A 24,841-nucleotide genomic window follows, 5' to 3' on the forward strand; every position below is an offset into this window, starting at 1 on the left:
ATGAAATATAAAAAAGGGGACAGGAAGGGTTTAAGAATGTGGCTGGAAGTAATTGAATCTTATAGTAATGTAACTATTAACATGAAAGTTGTCTCAAAAAATAACACTGTACTATCTCAAAGTATTACTTAGAAATGCAGGATAGATTCATCTCACCTAATATTATATACCTATGGTGTAGATATCTGAAGTCCCCTATGTACTGAATGGAAAGAAATAAGCACACTTCAACCAGCCCACCACGGGCATTTGCCTTACGATGAGAGGAAATGTCTTCCTCTCTACTGACTAGCAAAGGAAGCCTAGGAAACTAGCTCACATGTGGACATCTTGCATTTTATGAGACAAGTGCCTTTCAGAGTGTCCATATTTCCCTAAACTAAAAAAAAAATAATTATATATATATATATATATATATATATATATAACAATGCAAAGGATGACAGATAGATTGTTCCCTTCCATTAAGTGAAAGAGCAGCTATGAAGCAGGCTTAGTTGGCCTCGAGTCCCTCAGGAAGCCTAGGAAGGATTCTACTAATTTATGCTTTTCCCTTCCTGTATTGTATTGCAGCCTAAAAGCTTTGTTTAGGGAAAAGGTGGAATGGTCAAAGTACCCTTTGGATTAGTCATGAGCTCGGTGGGCTGCCCGTGATGGTGCGGTACTGCAATCTGGAGCTTGTGTTGAGAAGTTCCTCAGACCATATCAACACAACGTAAAAATCTCTAAGCAGCACAGCTGTCTGGGGACATCTGAATAAAACCCCAAACGCTGACACCTTTCTCACTAAATGGCAAACCAACAGCCCCCTTGGATATAACCTCAGACACAGCCAGGACATTCCTCTAACAGGAAATAAGCTTCTAATTAATTTTGCCAGTTTAGGGAACTGCATTCAGAGTACTGCTCAGGTATCACAAAGCTAGAGCATGCTGTGAGCACATGGGAAAGACGCCATCTGGAAGACAGGAGATCCAAAACGATCACTTTCATATGACAATTTGATTTGCAGGTTGAGATGCCAAAATAAGCAGATTCATACACTTTTACATTTGCATTGCATTTCAATAGCTCTACAACAGAGCTTGTCAATATATATATATTTTTTTTAAACTGAGGTCTGCTGGTGATTTTACCAAGATCTGTTCATCAAGAGTCTCCAGCTTTCTAGGCTCAAAGCTGGAAATTGAAGTAGCACACTCTAGCTGCTCTTAAAGGGATGTTGATAGATCTCTTATTGTAGCCTGAGAGACATAAGAGGACCCAGATCTTGAATCTGTCTTTTAGAGCAGCTCTTTCTTCAAATGAAACCTGGTAAAGACTCTGAAACATGCATCTGAGAGATGGACAGTGAGTCAAATGGGCATGTCAATCTAGAAAATGAGCAGAAGAGTGAGGTTTGCCAAAGGCTTACACAGCTATTAGATGAAATTATAATGTTACAATAAATATGAGAAAAGCTTAAAGAGGACAAGTTATGGTCTCTTGCAGTAGTTTTAGAGGGAAAATGGTCACTGCTGAGTTCATAATTTGCACAGATTATTATGCAGCTAGTCAGTGTTTCAGCAGAACACGGAGCTTGCAAGAAATCATGCACATCCTCTGCTGGCTACAGCTCTAAAGAGCCGGGAGGTTGGGTCAATGCCTTTCCTTGTAGGAGCACAATGATTTGTTCAAAATGCTTTTTCTACCAGTAAAGCAAAGCTACTAGGGATGAAAACCATCAAGTTGCCAGACTTGACCAGCTACACCCAGACAAGTGGAGAAATGCCTGTGTTGGGAACTCCACTAGTCATATGAGCACAAATTTCCCTGTGCCTTTAGAGCACACTTTCAGCAAATTCAGCATTGGCAGGTTCTTGGTGTATCGGGAAGGTCAGGCTTTAGGCAAAGTAAGCAATTTCGAGGGTAACAGGCTTCAGGGAATGGCAGAATGGCCAGCTTTTATTGCCAGAGACATGCTGCTAAGCATAAGTAGCAGCACCATGGTGTGGGATGGCAGTAGTCTCTCATACATTTCACTAACCCTGTTGTCTCACGAAGTGCTGAATGGGTGGGCAGCAAATCTGGTTCTCCAGGGCTCTCCCCAGCATGCTGTTGCATCACTACACTTTTCCTTCACTGCTTTTCCTACAGTAAAAGCAACTCTAATCCAGCCTGCCCTGAGCTTCTCATAGCTGCGGCAACAAAACTTTTATCAGCTTTTACTGTACTCTGAGAAAGTCATGTTTATATTTTGCAAAAGCAGTCTGAGTGTCTTACTGACTTTCCTTGGGAGCAGTGGGGTGCAGGGAGACAGGGTAGAAATAGAAATATTTTTGAAAGGGAGGAAAAAGTACTAATATTACAAGAGGGGCATTTTGATATCTGGCCATTCATCTGATGTCTCACATTCAGAGACCTCGAGTAATCAAATATTTGACCCAATTTTCAGTCCTTTTTGGATAGATTGGAACTGCTAAAAGGATTCTAAATTACCAAACAAATCTGAGCACCAAAATATCACTCCTATACATGTAAAAGAGGCTTCATTAAGTCTACCTATATCTGCTTGGAGTCTCCCAGAAGAGCCAACGGAGTTAAAACCTAAAAAAATTCTAAAATATGGCTTTCTTATTGTTTGTCTCTTTGTGCCATATAATAAATGCCTACAAGATTTATTTAAAACGGTGTTCAAGAGTGCCTGGAACCAAAACTTTGGCTGAGTCTTTTTACAGAGACAGCAGGAAACCACAAACTTTAAATCAATGCTGAACTTTCCCAAAGATCTGGAGCATTCAAACTGATGATTTTGATTCAGATCCATGTGTAATCATAAGGTCAGTGTTTGATTTTGGGGCGTGTGTTTGTGTTTCATTGTATTTTTGTGAATGATTGATAATACAATGATAATAACATTTGCAATATACTGAATGCATTGTCTCTCGCTCACTGTTGATTATTATCTATCTTCCTTTTTTTTTCAGATAACAAAATTGTGCACTTCTATCCATTTCAGGGTGCAAGTGCAGTATAGAACACATCAGAAAAAAACCTGCCTGCTTTCAGAGGAATTATAGAGAAAGGGTTAATTTTGCCAATGAGCTATTAACTCCTTTTTGTCTTCTGCTTTCCCTCCCTGTTCTTTAAACTACCCGCACGTCCAACAACAAATGAGACAGAGTTTGTTTCCCTGGCCATTGCCAAAGAAATCAGCTGGAGAAGTGATTTCTAGAGATATAGGTCTATGTTCTTAATGTTAACATGTAGATCTGAATTTCTGTTGTTGCCAGGCCAGATCCCAGTCAGAGAAGATTTTTTACATCACTCAAATGCTTATTCTTCTGCATTATCCAAATTCCTATTTTAGACCAATGTGAGTTCCTATAGTTATGCTCAGTAGCATACAAAAAGCCAAGGGGCTTTGAGATCATTCCTTCACAGCACTAATAATTTCAGCAGGCTAAGTAGTTACAGACCAAATTTTCCTGGATCTAGTGTCTATATTTTAAGAGAATATAGTACAGCATTAAAGCTTAGATGTGAGAGCAACTGGAAATGTCACTGTTACAAGAAAAACAAGTAAAGAGATATACAAAATGAAAAATAAAGTTCTTAATTCTCAGCACTGCTGATCTCTTGCTCACAGCAAGGAAAGAGTCATGGCTATCCCTAATGCTAATTGTCACTGTTGAATTTCCTAGCTTTTACATGAGCAAAGGCCTGAGTGGTGAGAATTTATACATCAGAAGAATGGCTAGAATACCCGATGGCATACGTAAATATAACCACTCATCTGAGGCAACAGAGAAAATCAGAGCACTAATATATGACCCTCATAGCCTGTTTTGTGTTGCACCCCGTGCTGAATGAAGCAGAGAGTTTGGGATTGGAAACCTAAATTAATATATTGCATATATGTGTCCTTTCCCCTAATTATAGAATGCCTCATCTTAAATCCAAGTGTTAATGTTATTTTTAAAGATTTGACTGTTTATATAGATGTCTGATCCTGCATGATGCTGAATTCCATTACACCACCTTTGTTTTTGTAGGAGTGGAGGATAAGACAACACCTCTATGGAATTGCATCCTGAAGGCCTAGGGAGCCTATTTTTAAACCTTGTAGTCTGTAGGAATGTGACAGTAACATCCAGTGAAGCCTGGCTGACCTACATTGGGTTGAACAGTTCCAAAAGGCGGCTCATCGGACGGAGAAGGATGCAAAAGCTGAACCGTTCCCAGTGAAACAAATAATGATGAGTGCATGAAAATGATACCTGACACATTATTCATTTAAAAAGGAAGCAAAACCAAAAGAAAGAAAGTTAACAGAAGAGTAACAAAGCAGATTCAACAGACCCTCATTAAAACAAGATACAGTTGACTAAGGAGGAACATTAAGCAACACCACAGAGGCTCTTGGATTCCTGAAGAGAATCCTTGTCTCATGTCTTTCACTGTTTCATAAATTTAAGATAGGTAATAGTAGTGCTGTCCTCAAAGCTGAGGGGGCTGGAGGGTAATTAAAATTGAATTCTATTAGGAATACCTCAGACAATTAGGGATCTATATTTAAAAGGAAGTTTTTTTTCAAGAAAAGCCTCTTGCCTCACAATAAATGAAAACAGCAGTGTTACTCATAGTGCTGAATTTCCTCCTAGGACTATATCAAGAGAATAACAGTAATACACATTCTGTAAAACATGAATTGCTCATATGGATGTGTTTGAAGAAGACTTAATTTTATACCATTTACACAAGCAAAATAAAGACAAGTACACGTGCTTGACTTTCTTCTGAATATATAAAACATCATGACCTGTGTATGTAAAATAGGGACAGCTACAGGATTCCAGCAAAATACCTATTTCTTCTGCCCCTAGAAAGCCAAACCATAAGCCTCATCCAGAATCTGATTCAGATGTCTTATAAATAAGGGTCCATATATATGTAAATCATCTGACTGTTTCTTTATTATGTATTGGTGCTAAATTTAATAGCTTTGGAAGACATTTGAGAGTTTGGTTTGCATTATCACCCTTTCTCTCTCTTTTCTGTCCCTCTTCCAGAATATAATAAAAAAATTAGTTAAGAGTTTTTGTTGCTTATACAGAATATGTAAAACACAGCTGAAGATAGTGTCTTCTCAGGCTTGTGTTTGTGTCCCTTTGATATTTGTGAGAAATTCTTACAGACACAGGATGAGTCAACGAGCAGGGAAACATTTTGTTTCATTCTGTGGTCAGTTTTCTAGAGAGTTCAAAAGTACTGCAGAAATGTGAAGCCATAGCATTTGAAAAGCAGGGTGTGGAAAAGGACTCATTAGGGCCTAAAGTCAGCCAAATGAGTCCAGAGAAGAAAAAACAAACAGAAACCCCCAAACCAAACTGAAAATATATTACAATAATAGAATCATAGTGTTGGCTGGAAGGGACCTCTGGAGGTCATTTAGTCCCAACCCCTGCTCCAAGCAGGATTATTGCCAGCACTAGATTGTGTCATCCATGGCTTTGTCTAGTTGAGTCTTGTAAATCTCTGAGGATGGAAATTTCACAGGGTGCTGGGGTAGGCTGTTCTATGGTGGCACTGTCCTCCCAGTGAAGAGGATTTTCCTAATGTCTGTTTTGAACCTCCCAAACCAGAATTTGTATTTTTTGCTTCTTGCTGTATTTTCTGCGACTATCAAAAAAGGTTTGGCTCTGTCATCTTTGTGACTGCCTTTAAAGAAGTCACCGACTGCTATTAACCACCCATTGGCCTTCTGTTTGCCACACTAAAGAAGCATGGCTCTGCCAGCCTCCCCTTGTAGGTCAGGTGCTCTAGCCCCTGACTGTCCTGAGAGCTCCTTGCAAGACACTGTCCAGTTTCTCAGTGTCCCTTTTGAACTCAAATATCTAACACTGGACACAATTCCAGGTGCAGCCACACAAGTGCTGAGCAGAGGCAGGTGCTGCCCTCCCCTGATCTGCTGACCATGTGTCTCCTGATGTTGTCTTGTCCACAGCTGGAGACCTCTGTTGGCTTGTTTTCAGCTGGCGTCAGTCATGACCTTATCTCCTTTCCATCAATTGTCACTCACCCAAGGGTTTCATAGCCTTTGCTAATGGATGGGTTTACTTCTCCCCTGGTGCAGAACTTTGTTTTACTCCTTGGAGAACTTCAGGAGGCCCTCCTTGATAAACTCTCAGGAGTCACAGGGCATCTTGGGATGGAAACTGTTATTTATATCATGTATTCCTGTAATAGCAGAAGTACATCACAAATCCCTGATCATTATCTCCACTAACAGGTGAAGAAAGTTCACAGTCAAGTAACAAGACTCCAGCAATACTGACCTTTAGAAATGTTTGGAAACCAAAAATGCATTGCTAAGGTCCTGAGAAGAACAACCAAGATCTAATTTTAGACAACCCCAAGGCTTAACTGTATTAAATCTATATAGTGAATGGGCTACTAAAACTCCATTAGAGCAGAAAAGTATTTAAAAAATGGAGAACCATGAAAATATACATAAATTCAGAGCAGAAAATCAACTTAAGAAAAAGAAGATCATATATGTGTTTGGAGAATGTCTTGATTGTGAGATTGAGCTTCAAGAGTGGTATCCCCATTTTTTCTTTTTGTGGTAATTAATGCTACAGGATACACATAAAGAAATTCCTCTTTTCCTTTTTTTCTTGCAATAATGACATGATTTCACCTGTAAAATGCTATGCAAAATATTTTCCCGCCATTTCTCACTGCGATCAAATGATTCTTACAATTTTTTTTTCGGATTATTCTACATTGCACACTTGTTTCAGTTATTGATAAGCATTGTTTTTGAATACAGTCAGGAGATGTTTATAGTGCTCATGTATAGACTATTGCCGTTGGAACAGACCTACAATGATCATCTAGTCCAACTGCCTGACCAATTCAGGGCTGACCAAATATTAAAGCATGTTATTAAGGTCAGTAACCAATGCCTCTTAAACACTGACAGACTCAGGGCACTGACCACCTCTCTAGGAAGTCTGTTCTAGCGCTTGACCGTCCTCTTGGTGAAGAAGTGCTTCCTAATAACCAGTCTAAACCTCCCTCGGAGCAGCCTTGAACCATTCCCATGTGTCTTATCACTGGATCCCAGGGAGAAGATATCAGCACCTCCCTCTCCACTTCCCTGGCTCAGGAAGCTGTACAGAGTAATGACATCACCCCTCAACCCCCTTTTCTCCAAACCAGACAAACCCAAAGTGCTTAGCCACTCCTCATAGGACATTCCTTCCAACCATTTCACCAGCTTTATTGGCCTCCTTTGGAACATTCATAGAATCATAGTATACCAGTTTGGAAGGGACCTCAAGAATCATCTGGTCCAACATGTCTTGGCAAAAGCACAGTCTAGGCAAAATGGCCCAGCACCCTATCCAATGGAATCAAAAGTGTCTGATGCTGAGGAATCCACCACTTCCCTGGGGAGATTATTTCAATGGCTGATTGTTCTCATTGTGAAAAGTTTTCCTCTGGTGTCTAAACAGAATATCCCCAGGAGTAACTTGTACCCATTACCCCGCATCTTTACCATGTGACTCCTTGTAAAAAGGGAGCCTCCATCTTCTTTTGTAGCTATCCTTGAAATACTGGAACATGGTGATGAGGTCTCCCTTAAGCCTTCTTTTCTCGAGGCTGAACAAATGCAGTTCTCTCAGCCTTTCCTCATCTGGCAGGAAAAGACCTTCATATCCTTCTTAAATTGTGGGGCCCAGAACTGCACACAGTACTCAGGGTGAGGCCACACCAACACTGAATACAGCAGGATAATCACCTCTTTTGACCAGCCTTTATACAGTGTTTGGTGCCACCCAGAATGCAGTTTGCCCTCTTGGCTGCCAGGGCACACTGCTGACTCATATTGAGCCTGCTGTCAGCCAGCACCCCCAGATCCCTTTCTGCAGCACTGCTCCCCAGCCAATCGTCTCCCAGTTTATGCTTGTGCCCAGCATTACGCCATCATAGGTGCAGAATCTGGCATTTCAACTTGTTAAATTTCATCCCGTTAATCACTGCTCAGTGGTCCAATCTATCTAGGTCCCTCTGTAAGGCTTCTTGTCCCTCAAGAGAGTCAATATCACCTCCCAGTTTGATATTGTTAGCAAATTTGCTGATGATGCGTTCAACTCCTGCATCCAGATAGCTGATAAATATATTGAACAGGACTGGCCCTAGGGTTGAATACTAAGGACCACTGCTGGTGACCCATCTCCAGCCAGACATAGCCCCATTCACTGCCACCCTTCGGAGCCCTGCTGTTCAGCCAGTTTTTCACCCAGCGCACGGTGAACCCACTCATCCCACAGCTGGACAACTTGTCCGGAAGGATGCTGTGAGGGACAGTATCAAAAGCCGTACTACAATCCAGAAAACCTACAGCCACCGCCTTCCCTTATTCCGCTAGGAGGCTGCCCTTATCATAGAAAGATATAAAAGTAGTTAAACAGGCCTTTCCCATTGTGGACCAGTTGACTGTGCCTGATGGTTGTATTATTCTTTAAATGCCTAATATTTAAAGAATATGTCTTCCTATTTTGCTCTTATTATTGTTCTCTGTAACAGACACAACCCCTGTGTCATGTAGCAGACTTCTCATTGTGCTAGATACTGTACAAAGAGAGAATAAAAATCTGGCAGTATGTGGGAACTGGTTTCTTGTCTCACATGGTATCATTTCAGCTCTCCAGTAGGAAGACTGACAATTTCTAGGCCGTAAGACAGAAACCAAATAGATTGCCAGAACTACAAAACTTGTAAGAATAAGCATTTGTTAGATGTTTGTTTTCCATGACTAAAATATGATCACTGTGAATATTCTTGGAAAATGAATTTAAATGCCCATGGATTTCAAATGCATTTAAGGAAATGCTCATGATTTTTTATTTTTTTTTAAATAATGTCCATCAATGATTTTATTGACATCTACACTTTATTACATTCCTTGTGCAGAGCTACATCTAAAATGGGTATCATTCCACTGACACTGGTGGATTTACACCAGGCATGAAAGCAGCCCACCCACTGACTTTACATTTTGAAAGCAAAGCTGTGCAATTGTAACAGGCACCACATTATGTCTTTGCTAAATTCAGAGACATTCTTCCACCCAAGAGCTCCCCTTCTCTTTATGCACCTTTCTCCTTTCTTCAATTTTTATTACCACACTGCTCCCTCAACATGATTGCATCTGCATTTTATTAAGATTATTGCTACTGTTCAAGAAACGCCATATCTCACTGCCTCATGCTGTTTTAATATTTCCTGTTTTATTCTACTTGTATTTCCTTTAATAGATAAGTATATATTTTCACATGCAACGAAATCAGACTGCTTTAAGGAATAAATTGATAAATTGGCATCTAGAACACTACCAAGCATCTTAACTCTGTGCCAGGCTCAGAGGAAATATCAGGGCTGCCAGTTACATTGGCTGAAGAGTCAGACTATAGCCAGCCAGGAAGAGATTGTCTGTCGCTGGAAATTATTATTGTCCTTATTTAGACTTGACGTGGTGCCTGCTGCTTCCTCTTCAAACATAGGCAAGGTACAAGAAACCCTACCCCCAAAATTATACAATACAGCTTGAAGCATACGAGCCACCAGTGAGCAACAGTGATTTCTGAGAGTGGGGAGAGGACAGAGGAGGGCAACAAATCCGTTAAGTAAGGAAAAAACCTGCCAGAGTTCCTCTTGCAAAATACACATGCACATATGTGTGTATATGTATGTATAAATATATGCATACTTACTTTTTGAAGACTCAGTCTCTCTCTCTCATACTGAAGAGCATCCTGATCATACAGTTGCCTTCATGGATGTACTTGGCAGCCACAGGGAAACCCCTGGCTAGCAGAGGGAACCTGCAGGGTGATGACATGCAGGGACAATTGCAGTGTCAGGGCTGTATACCCTGAAGAGTCCTATGAAGAGGGCAGCATTACTGAACATAAGTACAAATGTTGGCTGTGGCCTGAAACTATACTACAACAGAGAGGAACTGCTACTGCTGTTAGTCAAATGGTATTGCTAATTTAACATGAAAATATTGTTAAGTAAATATATGAACCTCCCCTTCCCTACCATACTTTCCTGTCCCAAAGCCTGAAGCTTTGGAGGCAGAAAGAGAAGCCCCAGGGATATTGTGGAGGACAGCTGCTAAGACGTTGGAGTGAATTTGGGCATGAGGGGTCCTGTGGGATCTGTTGAGTTTGCTCAGAATGTGTCCAAAGCTGTGCTTGCAAGCTCGCAATGCCAAAGACTAGAAAATCTGTCCCTGATGGCATTTTCTGAGCCATTTCTGCTAGACAGTGAAAGCATAGCCTGCCATTCTCTCCTTTATTTTCTTCTGTCCTGAAATCCTGCTCTATATCAACCCAGGGTTGCAAATTTCTTTCTGGAACTTCTTCCTTTATTTAGCCAGTAGATTCACTGGTGCGTAACAGGGAGTAAAAAACCCCAACCAAACAATGGGAAACAAAACAACAAAACAACCCCCAAACAACACAGCAACCAAAGACCAATGGGCCAACCAAACACCAACGCCCCCAAACCCTCCTTTCTGCCCCTGTTCACCCCAGCTGTAATATGCTTTGGTGTAAGAAGAAGGAGGTTTGGTCTGTGAAAAGACATGCTTCTAGCAACAAGATATGGTACAAAATTAATAAATTTGCTGGAAATCCATTTGCTTGATTAGTTCTTCTATTTCTTCATGCATTTCAGACATTAAAAATACATATTCAGCCTACGAACCTCCTGGCCAGAGAGGATCTAAAGGGTAAAGGAAAAGCAAAGAAATAAGGATGTGCAAACAGAATAGGGAAAGACTTGGATGACTGCCCTATAATGAAAACTGATATCACTGTAAGCCAATGTAATAATTCACCTCAACTGATAGATCAGCTAACTGCTAATATATTGTGAATATAATAGACAGTGTGGGCTCTGTAAGATGAATGTTTTTCTGCATGCAAGCTGCAACTAAAAGGGCTATTTTCCTCTTTCATTAATCTAGAATAAATAATGGTTATAATATTACATATCTCTTGTCTTATCTCTGACAGTTTCTTCGTGCTGAAAAAGGAGATTGCTGCAGTATGCAACACAGCTTCTCACTGTTTTCTGTGTGTGAGACAGAAAGGGAGTCATTCATGCTGGAAAATGTCTGGCAAAATTTCAAAGTTGCTTCCCTTTTTAATCAGTCTCAAACGCAGCCACAACGTGTTCCTGGAATTTTAAGTAGAGTTAGATACGTAGATATGTGTTTCTGTTTTCTCTTAGTGAGTTATTTCTTTTTTTTGCAATTTCCAATTGTTGACTAGGATCAAGTCTAGTGTCAGATTTTAAAAGGAAGTTAAGCAAAATCTAGTTTTAATTTTTGGAGTGTCTATATAAACCTTTAGGCTGAGCAGTCTGTTGTCATATGTGACATATGAAGCACCATGCAATACATAAAATAGGAGCAACTTACCTCTTGGTAGTTCTGACATGACAGGCAAGGTAAGATCGAATATAACATTCTCTAAGACTTGCTAAAATCTATTTGTATTTGACACTTATGTGAGAGTACAAGGCTGAAAAAGACCTCCTTGGTCATCAAAAATTGTCCCCTGCTCTCACTGGCAACCATATCATACTATCCCCTTGGCACCCATCTTGCCCAATGGCAAATTTCTTTTCCTCACTTTGCGTCACCTCACCTTCATGGAATAAATTAGTGTTGCTGCTAAACATCACCCAGCTCTGTGCACACACAGGCTTTTCACACGTTATCAGGGACTGGGACCTTTTTTCTGGAACGTGTTTGGATTTAACAACTTCTTCAGGTGCTTACTGTCTGGATCGCAAATACAAAGCCAAATTATTGTTATGCCGAGGACTGAGAGTCACAAGGTCTCCATTTTTGTGAGCTGCACCACACGTGTGAGACGCAATTTGCTTCTGTGCACGGCTTGTGCAGACCGTGACTTACTGCATTCCCTGGAGGAAAGCATGATGCACGCACAAGGGATTTTCAGGGAGGCAACAAAAGGAGTAACTGTGTGTCAATTTATGAAGAAAAGTCCAAAGGAAGCTTTGTGACATTCCTCTTCATGTTCTGGAGGCAAACACTGTTAAGGCAATGAAAGAAATTGGCCCCATGTTGTTGTTTTCTTTTGTAAGACTGACACTGAGGCAGCTCTTGGGATCTGAAGGACTTCGGCTCCTCCTTCCCCACCTCTCCCAAATAAGCAGACTTGAAACTTTATGTAAAACTTTTGGGCTGAAAAAACCTGCAAAACGTAATTATTGTATTCTTTTAATAAATTAATATAGCTTTAAAAAATATATATATGTCCTTTCTTTACAGTGCAAATTCCATGTCAGATTATCCAGAACATTACCTAAATAAAATGTTCTGGTTGAAATGACATCTTATCAGCATGAAAATCATGGAAAAGATCCACATAAATTGGCAGCACACAGACAACAATAGATTCCTCTTTTTCTTGAAATGAGATTAAAAAACATTTTTCTCTTTTTTTTCTGCGCTTTTTTTCCTGAGAGGAAGATGGATACTTTAGAAATGTCTGAGTAAAAATACTGCAAAATAGAATAGCAATTTGTTTGAAAATATTCAGACTGCACCTCTATTATGTTTACTTTAACCAGTTATCTCATATTTTGTGATGATGTAAGTTTTGTCCAAATGCTCTTTTTCCCCCTTCAAAACCTGTATGATTATGTAGAAATTTATAATTTGATAATTTATGCTGCCACAGTGATTAGGAAAGTTGCCTTCTACAGAAAGCAGATAGATTTCTGTATTTGTGTTTTTTTTCATATAGCCACTTTACTTGCTGGGAAGAGATGGATGGACAACTGATGAAGTAGAAAGGAATAAATATATCCTGTACGCAGGGTGAGCATGGGCAGTGCTGCTCATGCTGCCCCCTCCTTGACCTTCACATCACAGCTGGTTTTGTACTTTTCGCACATTTCAAAGCAAACACCTTAATCCCTTCATTTAATTTCTATGTATTGTTTTGTTATTCTGTTGAAAGGAAGGAGATTATTTACTAGTGATAAACAAGTCTAATTTGGTAAAAACTTTTACTTCAATGAAGAAGCTCTAGACTCTCAGTATAGCAAGGAACAACTCAAAACAAGTCCCGTTGAAGTACTCATCCCAAGTGTTTACTTTTAGACCTGTCAGTGCTCCTGATGGGGAGGTGTTGGGAGTGCAATTCAAACCTTAGCAAAAGTAAATATAGGTGCCATAATTACTGATCGGTGTACTGCTTACTATGAATCTGACTTCAGGTTGAAAATGAGACAGGCCATGCATTGGTTCCTACATGTTAGAATATTTTTTTTTTTACCCTGTTACTTTATCTGTAGTTTGCTCTAATGCAGAACGAGTCTCTTACATACCAGGGCTCATATTGATGCTTATTCTTTAGTTCAGCAAAGGAATACTTTTCATACATGCACTCATGGTGCTCCAATTTTGCTAAAAGGATAGGTGGAAAAAGTAATAAATTTGTAAAACAACAAAAAGAGCATTCAGAGAAATGAATGTGGGTAAACCTTTGATGTATAGAGGTCAACAGAAATGAGATCAGACAGCAAAATCAATGGCATGCATTTTCTGTAATTCAGATAGAATGTATTTATCTCAGTATAGAAATAAAAATTACTGAAGAAAAAGAGATGTTTAAACCCACCATAAAAGGAAGGAGAAGTTGGTTTTACTGTTACTGCAAGGTATGAGGAACTCAGGAGGGCTGGACTCAATAGCTGACTTTCCTACCAACTTGCTGCAGGACTTATGGCAAATCATGCAGGACTTGTCAACGCTGTGTCCCGGAGGGTGGTGGGGTTAGCAGCGCTGGTGCCAGCTCTGGGATCCGATAGCTCACCAGCACATGCCAGCACAGTTGTAGTGCCACAGGCTGGGTTCAGGGCCAGACAAGTTTGTGCCACACAACACTGAAGGAGGAGGACCAACCCACTTGGGTCAGCAATAGTTTGGAAGATTCCTTCTCACATTCCATGGTCCTTCGTTTCTCTTTGTCTCAGTTCCCCATTTGTGAAGTAAGACTAAATGACCATACAGTTATATAGCACTATAGAAGGAATGATGTGCACCAATGGTTTCATGTTTACTAAGAATTTTTTTTTTGTTTGAATAAAGTGAGGAGCAAGAAGACCCCAAACCTTCAAAGTAGTTTTACTGAAACATGCCTTGTGCTTAAATTCAGTATTATTAAATGAATGACAGAGTCTATAAAGCCAGATTAGTACACAAACATAATCTGGACACAGGAAAGTTTACCTTGATGTGGTCTGCTGGCACTGGGCAACAGAACAGTACCTCCCTCCGTTACTTTCCTAGGAGACAGAAATAAATTTTTTGCTTTGTTTACAAAACTAAATCCAATTCAGTTGATACTATGCCACTGAAGAGTTAAACCTGTGTATAAATTACTGCAACAACTTACTGGAAAGAAGGAGAAAAAAAAGGTCCTGGAAGTGGGAATTTATTACCTTTGGTGGTCTATGGAGAAAATCAGTATGGGACAGTAAACTGCAGTGATATCATTCATTATCATCGTATGCAGTCAAAAAAATGGCAGATGGCCAGTGAAGTACTTTGATGTTTAGGTTTCTCCATCCATATCTACAAGTGCATACACTTTTTATTGCATGTGATGGACAAGAAAGCTGTTTACCAGATTTGCAGCTCTGAGCACTTTAAACCTTCTTTAACGTTCATTTCAAACAATGAAATAAGTGTTATTCTCCTTTCGGTCTGTCTCAGAAACATAATGTTTACTTGCAGCTGTTGAAACCAAAGAAAATGGGTCATTCTAGTTATTTTCATAACTAGTACGAAAGTGTATTCCCACGCTAACAATTCTGAAGAGCATTATGTATAGCTTGTAATTTACTATTTTCAAATGCAAGTACTCTCTGTGAAATACACTGTTGATTCATAGTAGGTTTTGCTCGTATTTGAGATATATAGATGTTTGACTTCATTTGGAGAAAGCTAAGGGGGCTCAAGAGACTTAGAAACTGAAGTCGTTTAACTCTACTTCAAGTAAGGCTGTGAAACAGTTTGTGTCACCTCAGTGACTACAAGACTGCAAAACAAATGTCACTTTCCAGTACTGAATTTGGATTTTTATGTATTCCACTACAAAACTGCAAGCCTCACATACCAAGAAAACCAGTCTTTGACTTATCTACATGCGAGTAATATCAATATATCTCATCCAGTTTGTTGGTGCAGCTGGGTGGCCAAAAAAATAATTTTTTCTTCAGATTACATTGGTCTGTTTTCTGGAAAGTGAATGGTCTTTACAGGTCCCCCAAAGACCCATAAATATTTGAAAACACTTTAAAAATGATCATCTGGGACATTTTGGCAACTATGTTGAGGTATACATTTCACAAAGTATGTATTCTCACAGCACCTCACAATGGCTTGCTAATCATGCGTTCTCTGGCTCACTCACACACATAAAACTACTGCTGTACATTTGGATGCTTTTATAGTGCATATACAGAATGGATATTATTTGTAACATACGGGCAAAAGAAGCCATTTCAGTATGAAGAGGTAATGCCCATTCAAACCTTGATGCTTTTTTGTTGTCTTTAGAATCTGAAAAAAATATTTTCCTGCACTTTTAATAGAAACTGGTTTAATACTATGTGCAAAACGAAACAGATTTCATACAAATAAATGCTACAACAACTTTATAAAGAGGACCTGTACTGTAACAGATTAAAAAATATCCTGTTAGGATTTGTTAAAAATTTGGTGGCTATACCTCATTCAGCAAAGTTAACTGTACATGCATTTGTAGTTAACTTGGAACCATCTAATTTAAAAATGGATCCCTCAGTCCTGTAATCATCAAATCTGGAAGCATAAATACAAAAAGTTCAGTAATTAAGGGATTTTAAAGTACTTCATTAAAAAAGGACACTATGCAATTTGTCACAAAGTTAATACATCAGCCAACTGTAGCACTTTTTAAAAAAAGAAATGACAGAATTTTGTGAATCAGCTGAGTGAAAGACACTGTGCCTCTGTTTAGTGCCAAGCCCCAAAGTTGAGAATCTGCCCAAAAGTCATGGGATTATACAGCCTTTAACAATCATGGTTTCTGAGTATTTCCTGAATTTTTAAACCCTCTCTTTGCCAATGTGTGAACGACACTGATTTTTATCAGCTCTAAAAATGTTACCATGAATAAATGATTTCAGATCCAGCTGCAGCAGGGAGGTTCCCTCCCTCCTGCTCCTTCCTGCCAGTATAATCATATGAATGCTGCAGCTTCATACACCACAACAAAACCGCCTGCAGAAGGGACCAGGTTTGGAGCCTGTTTGCAAAAATGGACTGTGCTGTATCAAGCAACTGCTCTGCTTACAGTTGTAGGAGTATTTACAACAAAAGGTAAAGAGTGATACACTTTGTGATTGTACTTTTTGTAATAAAACTCAAGGAGGAGAGAGGAAAGGAAAGATGACCTTACAGTCAAGGAACTGAATTCAGACGCTTTTTCTGAGTTGGGTTCAATTCTTTCCTTTCCCTGAAAGCTCTTAAAGACTCCAGTGGAAACTATTTGATCACCTCATTTGCTAATCTATTAAACAAGGAATAAAGACTGCCTTTGCCTGCCTTGTCTATCCAGCAGCTAACTGCTTGAGGAGGCAATAATATCTCATTATAGGTACATTTAGCACACAGGTTTTTGAGCTCCTAATCTCACTGAGTACCCTTCTGACATAAAAATACCAGGAAACCTTTTGCAAATTGTGTATTTTATAGCACTCTGAAGGCTGGGTGTCATTTGTTTTCAGGTATCTGCTCATTAGCTTTTACAGATGCAAAGTTCAAGCCTGAGCTTTAGCCAAGTACGACTTCGAGAAACCCTCTTTCCCGCTGCTGCACCTTGGCCGCCTACTTGGCTCTCTGACAACAGTTAGTGCTGTCCCAATTTCTGCACGCAGTGTATGGCACCAGAAGACTATTAAGGCAGCCAGACACACTCAGCACAACTCAGCCAACAAAGGCAGACTCTTTTTCCTAGCTATGAAGGGTTAGGCTGATGAAGGAATTGCTAGCATGCTTCTCTGCTGTGCAAGGACCTCCTATAAACACTAGTGAGGGGAGAGGTTCACACAATTTCTTAAGGAAGCAGGTATTCCCATTTGCATCATTCCAAAGCCTTGAAAGCAGACAAAAGGGCAATACGGGGTGCTCCTCTATCAATAAGAATTGCTGATTTCTTCCTTTCCGATTAAATCTCATGCACATACAGACATAAAGCACCAGCAAGCAAATCTACAAACAAAACAGATCTTCCCTTCCCTGGTGCCAGCTTTGCCAAACTTCAGCTACAACAGCAGAAGACCTTGCCACCATCCAGGTGTCCATTCTGCGGTGGCAATCCCTACCTGTCAACCAGATGGCTTGTGGCAGCAAGTATCAGCAAGAAGGGAGGCCAGCTCCCTTTTTCTGTCCGTCTTATCTCCAGTGAGGACTTTGATGTAGATCTGATGTGAACTGGGATCTTGTAGGCTTTAGCTGGCAAAACCACTCAAAACAACCTCAGAGTTGTGAAGCAAGATGCTGCTCTGCACTGTTGGCTGCCATAATGTCAGATGCAATACTAAGGACACCATTTACTTGTGAGTAATTTCAAATCCAAGAAATTCTTTCCTGATGTGCCCTCCTTTGTTTATAGGTAGCTGTATAATCCCTGTGGTAGCAACAGGGCCTGATGAACTGGGACAGTTCATTTAGATGGTGCATCAAACTAACAAACTGCTATTGTGTACCTGAAAAAAAGGGAAAGAATAGGAAAAGAGAAAGGGAAAGATGCTCTGGTATAACATTTCCTAAATGTATCCATGCCATTTATTATTTAACAGATTGTTATCCAGGTTGCTGAAAACTTGAGTGGTTTCTCTTGATACATTCGGTTTATTTAGTCTTATAGGACACCTGAAAATAAGAATCATTGTCTAGGAATCTAAGTAAAAATTTTCCCTGCTTGACCTAAACACCAGAAGAAAATTCTGACAGTAGAATTATTTTAATCACAAACTAAACAATGACAAAGTGTTAAATACACTAAAAGGGAAAGTATTTGTTCATACTGCAGTAGATATGAAGGAAGGAAATCTCAATGCACTCTCTGTACTCTTGGCTACCAGACTGTAGTGACTTATTGTTAGAAGAAGTTTTGATGGTTTCAGGCGATATAAGTTACTCACTAAGATGAAAAAAGCCTCTTTAGTGGTAGTTTCTTCACTTTTGTAAGTGGACCAAGACAAGAGAATGCCAAAGTAAAAAAAACCTGTGCATAATCCTATAGGAAGTTCTCATAGCTGCTATCATCCTGCTAATTAAATACTCTTACCTGGTCTTGTTTTTGTTGATGTGGGGTGTTGAGGCTTAATTCAGTTCCTAGAGATTAGAAAGAAGCATGATGGAAAAATTATTCCTGACTCAGGAGCTCCTGATCAACTTTTACATGCATACCAATATAGGTGTATATATATTTTATATATATGTATATATACACATGTATATATATATATACACACACATGATTAGAACACATTTGATTAACACTATATTATTGTTTCTTCCCCCCCCAGGATTTCTGCATAAATGATGAGAATGAAGTTCTTTTTCACACAGCTCTGCTGCAACTTTATACCTGGCCTGGATGTGACAAACTGTGTTTTGTTTCAAAAGAGCAATATAAAATCAGAATGCCACATTTTGGTATTTTCACTTTTCATCACAATAGTAAAAAGCCAGTTCCCAATGTGCTTAACTCAGGTCTGAACTCCTATTACAGTCAATATATGTTTAACCTCAAAAACTACAGGCTGCTGCAAAATGTTATTTAGATTACTAGCACTTTACGAGTAGCAGAGTAAACCAGTTACACAGTTTTTACACAAATAATAGCAGCAATCAGAAAAAGCTTGACTGAAAACATCTCTAATAAACAACTATAAAGCTTTACACATGTGGGGGATTCATCACAGTTGAAACGAGATATGCTAATCTGAAAATGTAATGCATCTGGAAAGGAAGCACACTCTTCTACAAAAAATTCTTTAGCTACTTTTTATTCCTATTATAATTTGCTTCAACCATTCTTCCCTCCCAGTCATCTAGACAAGAACCATATTAATTTGACAGCAAGGGGGAAGGGTCATTCTTGAAATTTACAGCAAAAAAATTTAAAGCAAATTAAAGCAAGGTAAGAAGTTCATCAAATATTAACGTCACTAAATATCAGGTACCAGCCCTGTTACAAGTGTAGCATGCGCATGCTCAGTGGCACTGTGTTTTTGAGCAGCACCACGATCTATGGGCAGTATGATAAAAAGAGACACTACACATATTTCTTCATGCAACCCAGGAAAGCAAAGCATAGGAATTCACCTCACATTATCCCTGTTGGTAATACTAACCAATATCCAACATGGGTAATCCAGCAGCTGGCAACACAATCCTAAACTTTCATTACAGAGACCACATGTTCCTAGGATCTAAACATTTCAGGGCTGGCTGTGTGCTGAGAGCAGTGGGTAAAAGGCACATCAAGACCTCACCGAGAGCGCAACTGGACCTCTGCTAAGCACAGGCTTTGCAGGAGCAGCAAGATGTGCCATAGCGATATTTTTCACAATCACAACTTCATAATGTATAATCAGGTGCAGCAGCTTTCATGGTCCTCTCTTTACCCAGAAGGTTTTTTTTTTGTTGTTGGTAGGTTTTTTTTTGTTTTAAGTCTAATATACAAAATATAAAATTTCCATGCCCACATGCCTGACAACCTAGATGTATTCAGAAGACCAAATCTGCTCTCAAAGAATAATTTTGCCCTGTGGGGAAACATGAAACAAGATTTTTTTTACTCAAGTTCTGGAATAGTGTCCCATCACATAAACAAGGCCACATTAATTTACCATTATGTCCAGCTTTTACTTCCTTGCAAGTACAGAAAATAACCGGACTGTGTGGTTTGCAGGGGATTCCAGTACAACATCTTCCATGGTCTTATTTTTTGCCCTGAAATGGTCCATTAATCATGCCAAAAAGCTTACAGGAGGAAAATATTTCTGAGCTGGGCTTTTTTCCAGATTGCCTCAATCCCAGTGTCCAGACCCTTTGCAAAATCAACAGGTAAAGTCTGATGTAGGTGACAGTGTGTCCCCACTTGTAGTGAGCCTTGCTATGGAAAGTTAAATGATGTAGGTTGAATTTCAAGAAACCTTCAGTGGCTTCATGTGTAGCTATACCACCCACAGTCATATTTCCTGCTATAGGGGATAGTGTATTATGAGGAAATCTGTCAGGCACAGCATTAAAATGACCCTGCGTACAGTTTGGGCTGCAGAAATGGGGCATACTTAACATGCATCTTTCAGGTTCAGAAGAAAATCTGTTCTGAACTGACAAAGCTTGTGCTATAATATGACTAATTTATGGTCTGAAATAGATGAAGGATAAGAGAGCATCAAATATTAAATGGATGCCAAATCAAATGTTAAATGATCTATTGTAATGGACTGTAAATATACATCTGCCATAGCTTTACCCGACGTGTCCAATTGTAAACTTGCCTGACTCAATTGTATTACAGTAACGAAGAGAAAAGATAAAGATATGTAAATTTATGTAAAGTAGCCAGAAGTCCTGGTAAGTTTTTAGCCACAGAGACTCAGCCTACTTGTTGGTGAAGTCCAACTAACACTAAATTCCCACATAAACTGCATTTCTCAAAATCTAGTTCTGAATCATTCAACTTTAGGCATAGGTGAGACATACAGAAGGCTACAGCAGTTAGAATACTGGGATTACCCCATCATATTGTCCTGCAACCACAGAAACAAAGAAAGTTACACTTTCTCTCCTGTTCTTAGAAAACTAAGAATGATTTAATGTGAGTCTCACGTCTTCCTAGAGTGAAGTGCAGAAAGGTGGAACAAGCCTTTGGATGGTGGGCAGATGGGGAACTGCAATAGGCTTATTTAGAGTGTAGTGTTTGGCAAAACATCCATGTAAATATAGAAAAATGGTTTTTTTTTTTTCCGACTCACATGGGTTAGAGAGATTTATATCACTCAAAATCTAATATATGATCTGGCTTCCAGGAAACATTGTACTTCACGCTGTTTTTTCCGATCAATTTCCTGCTATAAGATTAGGTAGAACAGGAGTCCAAGTGAGTCAAAGCGGCAGAGTTTTTTCACCTTATGGAAGTACAGGTCAGTGAAAAGTAAGAGTTCAAAGAAACAATAGAAAATAAGGGAAATGATTTTTCACAGTTTGTGACTGTGTTCAGAAGAGACAAAGCCTGAAAGAGGCAGCCTAAATGTCAAATGAGATCTAATGCTTGAGGAGAGAAGGGAAACCTGAAGCTTTCAGAGAGCAGATATTCTCCGTGGCTCAGTGTTCTTCCTCCCTCTGGTTACAGCTGCATGGGTCTCCATCAGTCAGACATCAGCCAAGTCCTAGAGACAATGAAGAGAGTCTACCTTACGGTAGCAGATCAAGAATGGGAACCCAGCAGACACACAGTGGACCCAGATAAGTCTGGTGTGTGAGAAAAGGTGAATGGATGATTCGCCACAGAATTTAATTAATAAATTTGTGGCCTCCTGCTTAAATACCTGTCTTTCACTCTTGTGTGTCTTGATCTAGCTAAGTATGGGCCATGATGTGGTTTCTTCCTATGATTGGTTTAATTAGAAATGTGTCAGTTCCTATTGCTTGTTACCCAGGATAGTGATCTCAATGAAGATTTAAGAACATATATCTTAATTAAATTTAACAAGTATGCTTGCTGAAAGAAAACTTGCTTTCCATCTTTGTGAATCAAAATAAAGAGCCAATCTATTGCTTCTGACCCATGTGCTGACTTTAAAGAAACCTTCCCAACAGAAGTGGAATGTGAGCTGCCTGTATAAATAGTTTCTCAGTGTGTCCTAAATTTTACAATAAATAATTTTGTAGATTATTACACATTTTTGATTCAAGTAATTTGCCACTTCTTCAGGGAATAAGAAAAATCTTCTTGTCTGATCTTCATTGCTTTTGATAGTCTTTGTCTGTGTTCTGAAATATGAACTTACTTATGTACCAAAGGGCAGTTTCCAAATCAACGTACCTAATTAGCATTTAAATCTTAATCAGGACTTCAGTATTTACAGCTTTCCATATCATAAACTGCAAGGTAACTTCATCATGATTAACTAGTCTGTTTTGTTATTCTATTTTATTCTAAAGGTTTAGACATGTAAATCAGATAAAGTGCAAAATATATACAGTAAACTAAGTTTCAAAGCATAACATATTAAAGGCAAACTTGAAGAGTCATTAGTCATAGATAAGTCAGGTTTAATGGGCAAAATGCTTTGGGATTTTTTTCTGGATTTCTTTTGTACTCACATGAGGATTTAACAGAGAGTCATAGTACTTCAGATGCCCCAGAGAATATTTATGCTTTCTGCACACGTGTTACTGCCTGACCACAGGCTCAGTTCTGTTTCCACTGAACAGTGTGGCAAAATTGCCATCAACTTAAAAGAAAGTGGAATAGTATCCAATAGAAAGGAATTATGGGTGTCTAAGAGCTGGCAGTATTTTATCTTTAAGGAGAATTTCTTACTAATAAAAAGATTCTCTGCCTTTCCCATTTCCAACACACAGAGCTCGGTGAAAGTATGTTATAAATCAGAGTAGTCTATTCTTAGACTTAGCATTAAATGGCTAACATGAGAGGTGCTGTATAAGCTGCAGATTGGTCAGTTCCTTTTGTAGCACATTTGATAATATTTGGAGCTTTCCAATCTGGATTTAAGATTCACAATGATATTGTGAAAAAATGTGTAGAACTTCCTTAGGTTTTGTCTGGTAGCTGCCTGGGGTGGTGCTGGTGGATATTTACCATTTATCATAGAGATTAGACAAGAAATTACTTTTAGAAATTTTACTTGTTCCTGAACCCACTAACAAAACCTTTTTCATGTTTAACGGCAATATATGGAGCTCCACTGATCCAATCACATCCCTGTTCTCAAAGTAACGGTATGATTTTTTATGATGCAGTGACATTGCAATGTGACATCTTGGCTAAAAGTAATAATCCTGTAACACTGAAATACGATTATCAAGACCATTAATGCTATGTATGGCATACATTTGCATACACCAAATCCTATCCAAAAGCCACAGGAGTGCAGCACTGTGTTGGAGCTATTCAGCCATGCTCTCGGCAGTGCTTGCGAACCCTGGCATACAGCAGCTTCATGAAGCTTTGCTGCTTTGACTTCAAAGCTGCCTTACCCTCAGCCAGCTCAGAAAACAAGTGAAGCAACCCTGGGTCTGTCTGCAAAAGGCTGCATAGGTGACCCTGTACAAGTTTAGCTTGCTTCCTAGCAAGGCTGGGAAGGTTAATGCATGCTGTATATATGTAAGTAAGTCAAAGTGTATTTGAAGTACGTCAGGATGAACAGAAAGAGACAGAGCTATTCAAGCTAAAGGAAAACATCAGAATAAAAAAGTCTTCTCAAACCAAGTTAGCCTGGAAATTAGAAGGTTTCTAACCTAGAGAGTAGAAGGGTTTGAGATGATATTTCACTCAGAATAGTGAAGAGCAAAGAACAAGCTACTTCTAACAAGTAATTTTTGAAGGAGATTATAGAGTCTTAATGTGTATGATTACAGGAACTGCATTTAATAACCCACATAGTTCCTCCCAGGCATGTGCTCCTAATTACTTTGACAAAGCAACAAAAGATTATGTAAAATCTATAGCGCAGGTAATGGGAAATCTGCATTCTGCTGAAGAGAATGTAGATGAATCCTTCCTCTTTGAGGTTTGAAATGCTTAATGGTGCAAGTGTCCCATAAATAGCAGTGCAGAGTAGATAATTTTTGATGTATTCAGGACTTTGCTTCAGGGAAGCACTCACACTAATAGATGCCTATTTGTATCTTCAAAAGCTATTTGGTCTGGGAAGAAACTGGTCTGGTAGTTTTCTGATGATATATCTCACAGAATTTTTAGTATCAATTTCAGATTGGATTAATGTTTGTGTTGTTTCAGTTTTCATTTGAGCTAGACCCAGGAAATTTACAACATGTGATCAGAAGTAACATGAATTTCTGGAACCTATTCGTATTTCTCTCCAGGTTTAATCTGAGTAAGATTTACAAAGATTTCAACGGTTTCTTATTTTAAAGCCCAATTTAAAAAATATCGTCAAGTACATTTCAAAGAAAAAAAAATAATTCTCAGATGTGGTTTTCAAAAAGCTCTGAATTCTAAATGGAAAAAGTATGTCTTCTTTTCACTAGAAGAAAATCTTTCCAACAAGTCAATGATTCATCATGTAAAATACATTGTTGTCTATAAGAGTGGGCAGAAGCCTTGACATAATGACTTGTGTATTACACTGATTCCATGGTGTGGATGCTGTCAAAGTAGTTACTAATTCAATAGTTGGGGAAATGCATATTTGATTCTTACATTTTAGATCTGAAGAGAACTTTCTGAAAAGTTTTATAATTAACTTGGAGGAATAGTTTTAATTTGTGGAAATCTTATAGATTCTAAACCATCAAGTCCTGCATCCCATTCTAAGATGGTTTTGCAAATGACTGCCATTGGTCTCTGGTTTTGCACCTGTGTACCCTGCACTTCGGCACTGTATGTTTCATTAACAGCTTAATCCTGGAATGATAGTGAAAAAAGTTGTGCAAATTTGACAGGGACATGGGAGCCAAATATAATTT

Source organism: Falco biarmicus, chromosome 2 (genome assembly GCF_023638135.1).
Source record: "Falco biarmicus isolate bFalBia1 chromosome 2, bFalBia1.pri, whole genome shotgun sequence".
Classification (NCBI taxonomy): domain Eukaryota; kingdom Metazoa; phylum Chordata; class Aves; order Falconiformes; family Falconidae; genus Falco; species Falco biarmicus.